The sequence below is a fragment of the Lycium barbarum genome, chromosome 1, assembly GCF_019175385.1.
Source record: "Lycium barbarum isolate Lr01 chromosome 1, ASM1917538v2, whole genome shotgun sequence".
NCBI classification, from domain to species: Eukaryota; Viridiplantae; Streptophyta; class Magnoliopsida; order Solanales; family Solanaceae; genus Lycium; species Lycium barbarum.
The window spans coordinates 112,027,155-112,038,297 of NC_083337.1; the positions used below are offsets into that span (position 1 = coordinate 112,027,155).

At 38.2% G+C, this 11,143-nt stretch overlaps 2 long non-coding RNA genes across 2 annotated transcripts; both read left to right on the forward strand.

Moving 5' to 3' along the window:
• The first annotated feature begins 1,513 nt into the window (after nucleotides 1-1,513).
• LOC132644581 (uncharacterized) lies at nucleotides 1,514-4,248 on the forward strand. The gene is made up of 3 exons (XR_009583874.1): nucleotides 1,514-1,774; nucleotides 2,881-3,803; nucleotides 3,894-4,248. It is a non-coding gene; the product is annotated as an uncharacterized LOC132644581 (long non-coding RNA).
• A 2,273-nt stretch (nucleotides 4,249-6,521) lies between these two features.
• On the forward strand, nucleotides 6,522-9,204 carry LOC132644619 (uncharacterized). Its single transcript, XR_009583881.1, has 2 exons — nucleotides 6,522-6,730; nucleotides 7,837-9,204. It is a non-coding gene; the product is annotated as an uncharacterized LOC132644619 (long non-coding RNA).
• Nucleotides 9,205-11,143: the final 1,939 nt, after the last annotated feature.

An 11,143-nucleotide genomic window follows, 5' to 3' on the forward strand; every position in this document is an offset into this window, starting at 1 on the left:
GTCATTTCTTCCCGATTGCTACTCCGCCATAAGACTTTAACTAAAGCTACCTCTTTATTTTGGAGTCTCCGCACCTGCCTATCTAAGATAGCAATAGGCACCTCTTCATAGGATTTCTGGCGACTTGGGCCTGTCAACAACCGATCTTGAATCACCTTGACCTTTTCTATTGCTTGTTGGACCAATTCAGGGCCTACTTGTTGTGCTTCTTCTATTTCGAACCATCCGATTGGAGACCTACATTTCCTCTCATATAAGGCTTTATATGGAGCCATTTGTATGCTAGAATGGTAGCTATTGTTGTATACGAATTCAATAAGGGGTAAGTGGTCATCCCAGCTACCACCGAAATTCAACATACACGCCCGTAGCATATCTTCTATGGTTTGAATAGTATGCTCGGCTTGCCCATCAGTTTGCGGATGAAATGCTGTGCTAAACTTCACTTGCGTGCCCAAACCTTCTTCAAAAGACTTCCAGAACTTAGCTGTAAACTGTGCCCCTCTATATGTGATAATAGATAGTGGGATACCATGAAGTCGCACAATTTCCTTGAGATACAACCTTGCATAGTCTTCCGCTGAGTACGTGGTCTTGACTGGAAGAAAATGGGCTGCTTTCGTCAGCCTATCCACGATTACCCATATAGAGTCATACCTGCCACGGGAACGGGGTAATCCCATGACGAAATCCATGTTGATCACTTCCCATTTCCAGGTAGGGATTTCCATCGCTTGCAACAAGCCTCCCGGCTTCTGGTGTTCAGCTTTTACCTGTTGACAATTTGGACATTGTGTCACGAATTCTGCTATGTCCCTTTTCATGCCCCACCAGTACATCATCTTGAGATCATGATACATTTTGGTTGCACCTGGGTGAATAGAATATCGAGAGAAATGTGCTTCTTCTAGAATTCGTCGGCGCAAATCCGCCACATTCGGCACACATAACCTGCCTCGGTATCTAAGAATTCCATCCATAGAGACTTCAAACAAAGACTTTTCTTTTCTATGAGATGTGTCTCTATAACGACATAACTGCGAGTCTTCGCACTGCAGTTCTTTCACTTCCATATCCAAGGACGAAATTGTGGAATCATTTATACTTATCCCGGCATCGCCCGAATCAATTATACGCACTCCCAAATTTGCTAATCGGTGAAGTTCTTGAACCATCTCTTTCCTTTCCGGAGGGATTCTGTTATGTCCCATATTTTTATACATTGGGACAACCCGGATTAACTATGATAATTTAAGGCCAAGACTATTCCGGGATTTGAAGTCGGGATTTTTGACCATTTGATTTTATTTTGAGACATAAAGTTATATATAAAATTATGGGCATTGAACACTTAGAAAAAATTGGGACCACAATTCATAAATTTGGAATTAAAAATCTTGCAAAATAAGGCCATAGTGGCCGTGTATATGAAGTAGTCCCACACAATTGTGTGGCCAATTTTAAATGGTCCAACACATGTGTGGGCCAAAGATGTGGAGATATTTTGTGGAACCTTAAAATATGAAGACTAAGTCATCTTTTTTCTCATTCAACACTTAGCAAATAAAACAAGAACTTGGAGAGCTCCACTCCCTCTAGCTCACGGCTAAGACCAAGGAAAACCAAATCCCTTTCAAGCCTCTCCAAAATTATTTCTTTGGTTCAAACCCACTAATTAGAGGTCCCTAAGTAGCGTGGAGGCATTGTTGGAGCGATCAAGTGATTTATTTGAGAGATTGCAAACCCTAACCCATTTTGGAGTTGAAGAGGAAAGGTGAGAATGTTTCTTGTTTTATGAGTTATAAATATTGTATGCATATTGTAGTATGTTAATATGGATGGAAATCATGAAATATTGTATGTTGGAAGTGGGTTGTGTGATAGGTGGTCTAGCCGTGCAAATGGGTGTTGAAAATGAAATTGATGAATTAATTGGTTGTAACATATTTGATTGTTGTAGAGTGGAGAAGAGAATAAAAATCATCAAAATATGTATATGTGTAGTGATAGACGAATATGGGTCTTATTATATGCCGAGGATTGCACTAATATCGCTTAGCGTCGAAATGGTTGTTGTGATAACTTTTATGTTAGAAATGAGAGTTTAATGTCTCAAATTGATATGGTAAGTGTTGAGGACTGATTTGGAGAATTTTGTGCACTTAATGAAATCCTTATTTATGAGAACCATCAATATATATATGTGTGTAGTGTGGCCGGGTATAACCTCCAATTTGTAGCAAAGAATGAATTAATATCGCTTAGCGTTTTAGTTGTCGTCGTTATGAATTCTAGTTGGAAATAAGTGTTTAATGACTAAAGAAAGATGTTGAGATTGTGTGGGCTGATTTGAGGCCCATTGTGCGTTTGATGTAATTCGTATATTTGCGAAAATGACATCGTTATATTGTGGATTGTTGATACAAATCATGAAATGAAATTGAGGAATGTCCTATAGGGGCTGTCTCGGTTTAGGGGGCTGTTTTTCGGCCAATTTGGAGTAAAATGTTGGATCGTTGGAAATATTATGTGAGTTGTTTAGAATGCCCTTGAATATTGTTGGAAAGGATTCGGGTTGATAATTGAATGTATGAGCTATGTTGTGGCTTGAATGTAAGCCGTTGAAAAAAATATTAGGAATGTTGTCGAATGTTGAAAAAGAGATTTATTAATGTAATATTGCCTTTCGGATTGATTGTCGATGTTGCTAGGTTGGTTATTGTGGTTGTTGTTGTTGATTTTGAGCGAGTTAAATTCTTGGGTTGGCCTATTTACAGGGGAAATGCTGTCGAATTTTCTGTAGAATTTAGAGTTAGTTTGGAATAAATAATTGCTTAAGTGCCAATGGTTAATATTGAATATTCGTTGGCGTATTTGTAGACCTTGGAGAGCCCGAGGCGTAGATTGGGATTAACGTTAGGTTGGCTATCTTGGAGTGCGTACGAGGTATGTAAAGTCCAACCTTCTTTCTTTTGGCATGCCTTAGTTTTGGATAGGCTAGATTACGAGCCTTTAGGAAAATCCTATGATTCGAAATCCGAGCATGATATGATCTATATATATTCCTTGACACTCTTATGTATGATTTGATAAAAGTATGAACCATTATGACTTTGAAATATTCGCTTTCCGAACTTTGCATAAAAAGGTTTCGCTTTAAAGAATTTCGTAAATTTTGAATTTCATATCTTTCACATAAAGGCTCGGATTGCTCCACTATTTTTTTTATAGGAGTTTGCATGATGTATAATGAGTATATTTTGCATAGGCGGGCCCGACTCGGGTCAATACCCGTCCGTGGGTCCCGCGACTTTCCTTTATGTAATTCGGAGAACTTTTGAATGAATTTGATATGACTATTATTTCGATTTACAAGTATGATCATTCTACTTATGTATGAATTTATGATAATGATTTTATGCATATGACTACTCACGACTCTATTCGTGCATTCTGTTATCCCTTTCGCCGAGTCCCGGGCCGGTTCTGTTATCGTGCGCATTTTGATATACTCCGGAGTTATGCTGTGTTTATGGTTCACCGAGCTACTCGCAAAAGAGGGTCGGGTTCCACTTATATTTGGTGTTATGCTGTATGACGTTATGCTGTGATGTGATATTTGACGGGGATACGGAGATTTGAGACTTTCTGGTGTTATGCTGTGTTATGGCGCCATCGACGGGCGGGCGACCATATTCCTCTGTACCCTATGCATGACTTACATATTTTTTTGAAAGTAAACAAATTTTGATATGATTGGATTTGTACTTATGTTCGGCACTTCCGCTTCGTTTATGTCTCAGGTTTGTTTTCTGTATATTCTGCTTTGCATACTTAGTACATATTTCGTACTGACCCCCCTTTCTTCGGGGGGCTGCGTTTCATGCCCGCAGGTACAGACGCACAGTTTAGTGATCTACCCATTTAGGACACCCACTTCTGCTGTTTGGAGTGCTCTTCTCATTTCAGAGCACACATTTTGGTATATGTTTGTTCGCTATGTATATATGTATTTGTTCAGGGTACGGCGGGGCCCTGTCCTGCCATATGATTCGGTTTGTCTGTTTAGAGGTCTGTAGACGTATTTGTGGGTGTGTGTGCCTACCTCTGTACAGTTGTGTTTATATGATTCTACTCGTTATGGCAGCCTTGTCGGCGTGCATTTGTATAGGTGTTTTGGGCCGTTGTGCCATTTGATAGCCTTGTCGGCTTTTGGTACATGTGATAGCCTTATCGGCTTTTGATACATTTGATAGCCTTGCCGGCTTTTTGATATATATATATATATATGTCCGCACATGGTTGCGTTGAAATGTGTCTGATACAGTTTGACATAGTTTGAGACGACATATAGTATTTATGGCCGCATATGCTATTTGGATGTGATTCGATATGGATAGGTATGTCAGGGTGCCCAAGTAGGGCACTAGTCACGGCCTACGAGGTTGGGTCGTGACAGAAGTGGTATCAGAGCAGTTCGTCCGTGGAATGTCTACAGACCATGTCTAGTAGAGTCTTGTTTATCGGTGTGTTGTGCACCACATTGATAAACAGGAGGCTACATGACATTTAGGATGTTACCTATCTTTAAATCTTAGATCGTGCGATAGAGCCAGCCGTAGGAAATGAATCTCTTTCTACTAACCTTTAATTTCAGCTGGAGGACAGTATCGACGTAAGAAAGTGACCGACGATAATGGAAACTATACCGTACACAGGTAAGAAATGGTATGAAAGATGTACGTTGGGAAAACTATTTGAAGTATGATGGAAATATAAAGTTGAAGATTGAAAAGAATAATAAACAGGAAATGTCACCGGTGTCGTTGAGTTGGGCATGTGAGGTAAGTCTCGACATATGTATGCTTTTATTTGCAATGGTTAGCCCTGTGTGGCTACGATATGATATGACATGATATATATATATATATATATATATACGTATATGTGTTGGCCCTGTGAGGCATGATTGGTATTTCCTGTGTACAGGTTTTGGCATAGTAAGAAATATAGAGGAACCTCTGCCCAAATTTTCCAGATGTATAAAAAGGAGAACGAGATATGAATTCTTAATATGTCTTGAAAGTTGATACCGATAGGGTAATCTATTATGTTGGATTAAAGTTAAGAGATACCCTCCATGTCATTCGTAAGAAGCATTATCCTTAATTAAGAAATTTTATTTCGAGAAAGCATATAAGAGTAGCAAATTCGTAATTTATTTAAATGGACCAGAATATGTTCCAACCACATTTTGCGTCAGATAAGCTTATGTGAAAGGCAAAAATGTCCAACGATTAGGTTCGGTTCATTCGAAAAATTCTAAATGTATAACCGGCAGTTGGGAATTAAATGGTTCGCTTACGACTCAAAGGAAATATATATATATATATATATATATATATATATATATATATATATATGTATAAGTATGGAGGTAATTATGTGAATTAAGTACTAAGGGATTTCGCGATGTTCGTCGGGTTCTAGTGTTCTTTTGCTGGTGGTTGGAGAATGCCTTACAGTAATATTTTATCAGTCTTCATCGACTAATCGGAGATGGAATATGTGGGATAAAAATTTAAATTTGTGGCCTGTTTAAAAATTATATATGTATATGCATGAGGAAAAAAAAAATATATTGAGGATTTACAGGGGGCGACACGGTAATTATATAGTGAGAAAAGTAAAAGAATTCTCTGTAGATCGGGGTGGGACCCGCTACGAGAACGTTTTGAAAATATGTAAGACCCCGATTTGCCTTAAATTGTGGGATAAGGTTGTGCGGGGAAATTGATGCAATTATACCGGCCTTAACGCGTCTAAAAACATTAAGGTTGTAAGGTTAAGCGTGCCAGGGCCAGAGTAATTCTGGGATGGGTGACCCTTCCAAAATTTTTCCTACAGATGATATACAGGCCACCGAGGAGCTATCTTGTGAAGAGCAACCTATAGTCATATTGGATCGTCAGGAAAGAAAGTTGCGGAATAAATATGTGGCTTCTGTTAAAGTACTGTGGCGGAATAATAACCGCGAGCAATTAACCTGGGAGGCTGAGGAGCTGATTATGAAAAAGAAACTCCCCCGAATTTGTAATAAGACCCGCAGAATTAATCCAACATTCGAGGACGAATGTTCTTAAGAGGGGGAGGATGTTATGTCCCGTATTTTTATACATTGGGACAACCCGGATTAACTATGATAATTTAAGGCCAAGACTATTCCGGGATTTGAAGTCGGGATTTTTGACCATTTGATTTTATTTTGAGACATAAAGTAATATATAAAATTGTGGGCATTGAACACTTAGGAAAAATTGGGACCACAATTCATAAATTTGGAATTAAAAATCTTGCAAAATAAGGCCATGGTGGTCGTGTATATGAAGTAGTCCCACACAATTGTGTGGCCAATTTTAAATGGTCCAACACATGTGTGGGCTAAAGATGTGGAGATATTTTGTGGAACCTTAAAATATGAAGACTAAGTCATCTTTTTTCTCATTCAACACTTAGCAAATAAAACAAGAACTTGGAGAGCTCCACTCCCTCTAGCTCACGGCTAAGACCAAGGAAAACCAAATCCCTTTCAAGCCACTCCAAAATTATTTCTTTGGTTCAAACCCACTAATTAGAGGTCCCTAAGTAGCGTGGAGGCATTGTTGGAGCGATCAAGTCATTTATTTGAGAGATTGCATACCCTAACCCATTGTGGAGTTGAAGAGGAAAGGTGAGAATTTTTCTTGTTTTATGAGTTATAAATATTGTATGCATATTGTAGTATGTTAATATGGATGGAAATCATGAAATATTGTATGTTGGAAGTGGGTTGTGTGATAGGTGGTCTAGCCGTGCAAATGGGTGTTGAAAATGAAATTGGTGAATTAATTGGTTGTAACATATTTGATTGTTGTAGAGTGGAGAAGAGAATAAAAATCATCGAAATATGTATATGTGTAGTGATAGAAGAATATGGGTCTTATTATATGCCGAGGATTGCACTAATATCGCTTAGCGTCGAAATGGTTGTTGTGATAACTTTTATGTTAGAAATGAGAGTTTAATGTCTCAAATTGATATGGTAAGTGTTGAGGACTGATTTGGAGAATTTTGTGCACTTAATGAAATCCTTATTTATGAGAACCATCAATATATATATATGTGTAGTGTGGTCGGGTATAACCTCCAATTTGTAGCAAAGAATGAATTAATATCGCTTAGCGTTTTAGTTGTCGTCGTTATGAATTCTAGTTGGAAATAAGTGTTTAATGACTAAAGAAAGATGTTGAGATTGTGTGGGCTGATTTGAGGCCCATTGTGCGTTTGATGTAATTCGTATATTTGTGAAAATGACATCGTTATATTGTGGATTGTTGATACAAATCATGAAATGAAATTGAGGAATGTGCTATAGGGGCTGTCTCGGTTTAGGGGGCTGTTTTTCGGCCAATTTGGAGTAAAATGTTGGATCGTTGGAAATATTATGTGAGTTGTTTAGAATGCCCTTGAATATTGTTGGAAAGGATTCGGGTTGATAATTGAATGTATGAGCTATGTTGTGGCTTGAATGTAAGCCGTTGAAAAAAATATTAGGAATGTTGTCGAATGTTGAAAAAGAGATTTATTAATGTAATATTGCCTTTCGGATTGATTGTCGATGTTGCTAGGTTGGTTATTGTGGTTGTTGTTGTTGATTTTGAGCGAGTTAAATTCTTGGGTTGGCCTATTTACAGGGGAAATGCTGTCGAATTTTCTGTAGAATTTAGAGTTAGTTTGGAATAAATAATTGCTTAAGTGCCAATGGTTAATATTGAATATTCGTTGGCGTATTTGTAGACCTTGGAGAGCCCGAGGCGTAGATTGGGATTAACGTTAGGTTGGCTATCTTGGAGTGCGTACGAGGTATGTAAAGTCCAACCTTCTTTCTTTTGGCATGCCTTAGTTTTGGATAGGCTAGATTACGAGCCTTTAGGAAAATCCTATGATTCGAAATCCGAGCATGATATGATCTATATATATTCCTTGACACTCTTATGTATGATTTGATAAAAGTATGAACCATTATGACTTTGAAATATTCGCTTTCCGAACTTTGCATAAAAAGGTTTTGCTTTAAAGAATTTCGTAAATTTTGAATTTCATATCTTTCACATAAAGGCTCGGATTGCTCCACTATTTTTTTTATAGGAGTTTGCATGATGTATAATGAGTATATTTTGCATAGGCGGGCCCGACTCGGGTCAATACCCGTCCGTGGGTCCCGCGACTTTCCTTTATGTAATTCGGAGAACTTTTGAAAGAATTTGATATGACTATTATTTCGATTTACAAGTATGATCATTCTACTTATGTATGAATTTATGATAATGATTTTATGCATATGACTACTCACGACTCTATTCGTGCATTCTGTTATCCCTTTCGCCGAGTCCCGGGCCGGTTCTGTTATCGTGCGCATTTTGATATACTCCGGAGTTATGCTGTGTTTATGGTTCACCGAGCTACTCGCAAAAGAGGGTCGGGTTCCACTTATATTTGGTGTTATGCTGTATGACGTTATGCTGTGATGTGATATTTGACGGGGATACGGAGATTTGAGACTTTCTGGTGTTATGCTGTGTTATGGCGCCATCGACGGGCGGGCAACCATATTCCTCTGTACCCTATGCATGACTTACATATTTTTTTGAAAGTAAACAAATTTTGATATGATTGGATTTGTACTTATGTTCGGCACTTCCGCTTCGTTTATGTCTCAGGTTTGTTTTCTGTATATTCTGCTTTGCATACTCAGTACATATTTCGTACTGACCCCCCTTTCTTCGGGGGGCTGCGTTTCATGCCCGCAGGTACAGACGCACAGTTTAGTGATCTACCCATTTAGGACACCCTCTTCTGCTGTTTGGAGTGCTCTTCTCATTTCAGAGCACACATTTTGGTATATGTTTGTTCGCTATGTATATATGTATTTGTTCAGGGTACGGCGGGGCCCTGTCCTGCCATATGATTCGGTTTGTCTGTTTAGAGGTCTGTAGACGTATTTGTGGGTGTGTGTGCCTACCTCTGTACAGTTGTGTTTATATGATTCTACTCGTTATGGCAGCCTTGTCGGCGTGCATTTGTATAGGTGTTTTGGGCCGTTGTGCCATTTGATAGCCTTGTCGGCTTTTGGTACATGTGATAGCCTTATCGGCTTTTGATACATTTGATAGCCTTGCCGGCTTTTTGATATATATATATATATATATATGTCCGCACATGGTTGCGTTGAAATGTGTCTGATACAGTTTGACATAGTTTGAGACGACATATAGTATTTATGGCCGCATATGCTATTTGGATGTGATTCGATATGGATAGGTATGTCAGGGTGCCCAAGTAGGGCACTAGTCACGGCCTACGGGGTTGGGTCGTGACAGAAGTGGTATCAGAGCAGTTCGTCCGTGGAATGTCTACAGACCATGTCTAGTAGAGTCTTGTTTATCGGTGTGTTGTGCACCACATTGATAAACAGGAGGCTACATGACATTTAGGATGTTACCTATCTTTAAATCTTAGATCGTGCGATAGAGCCAGCCGTAGGAAATGAATCTCTTTCTACTAACCTTTAATTTCAGCTGGAGGACAGTATCGACGTAAGAAAGTGACCGACGATAATGGAAACTATACCGTACACAGGTAAGAAATGGTATGAAAGATGTATGTTGGGAAAACTATTTGAAGTATGATGGAAATATAAAGTTGAAGATTGAAAAGAATAAGAAACAGGAAATGTCACCGGTGTCGTTGAGTTGGGCATGTGAGGTAAGTCTCGACATATGTATGCTTTTATTTGCAATGGTTATGTTACATCCGACATTTTTGGTTTATTCGAAAAATTCAAGATAAATGGACTTGTGATGAATAAGGCCACAATTGGACATTTCTTGGTATGGATGTGTAGGGTATGAACACAATGGTGTGGAATTACGAAAGGTGGCCAAGGGCAACAATTGGAATTTTTGAAACTTGTTCCATGAATTACAAAAAAAAAAAAAGAATAAAAAAATTTAGCCATTGGGCTCAAAAAAAAAAAATGAAGCAAAAGGCCCAACTTAAGGGGCCCAACCGGCCACCCTAAGTCCAAGCCCATGGAATAATTAAATTCCATGGGAAATTATATATGCATTGGATAATTATTGAGAAGGTTCAAGAAACATTTAGCAAGAACAAAGAAATAGAAAGAGAGAGAGAGAGAGCCAATTCGGGTGGAAGAGAGAAAGAAAAGGAAAAGAAAGAAAAAATTTTTGGAGCCAATTCTTGGGTTTAAAAAGTTCCTCTCTTGAGAGATTATTGCTAAGCACAAGATTATCTACAAGTTGATATAAATATTTTGGCAAGAAAACAACTTCAACCCCAAGTGAAGAACTTGAAGAAAGGTAAGGATTCCATGCTTTGGTTATGTTTAAAATGATATATGTGTGTTGTAGTATGTGTGAATGAAGGAAAAACATGGAAAATTTTGTATGTTGAGAAATGTGGGTGTGGCCGAATGCATATATATGTATTGCATGTCTTGAATGGTTTGAATTCTTGTGTAAGTTAGTTGTAGTATGGTGGAAATTGTATTAGAAAGGAAAGTGGGATGAATTAGAGAGAATTGGAAAATGTAGTATGTAGGCCGTGTGGTATGGTATTAAGTATGGCCATGAATTTGATCTTTGTGTGTATGCTAATTGTGTTACGGCTTTGTGAAGTAGATTAAAGGATAATGGTTAAGGGAAAACAAAGAAGCTGTTGGTTAGGTTGTCGTCGGAATGTATGTCGCGTTAGCGTGATTTCTTGAAAGTATAATCAAGGATAATGAATTTGGAATGTAAAAATGTGTTGATGAACTTGTATGTTGAAGGTCGGAAAAAAAAATTGGATAAGTAGTGGCTTTAATGGAAAGTTTGTATATCGTGTGAAAATGATAAGATATGCCTCCGACGTATGTTGGAATGACTTTGGTAGGTAATGAATACGAAAATAATAAGTTTGGTTTGGAAATATGAGGTCGGAATGAAAGGTGTTAAGTTATAAGGAAAGTTGGCAAATTGTGCCCTATTATGTGTTTCGAACTACTTGTTGTTGTTATGACTATTGTTTTTGGGTTGTGTTGGTT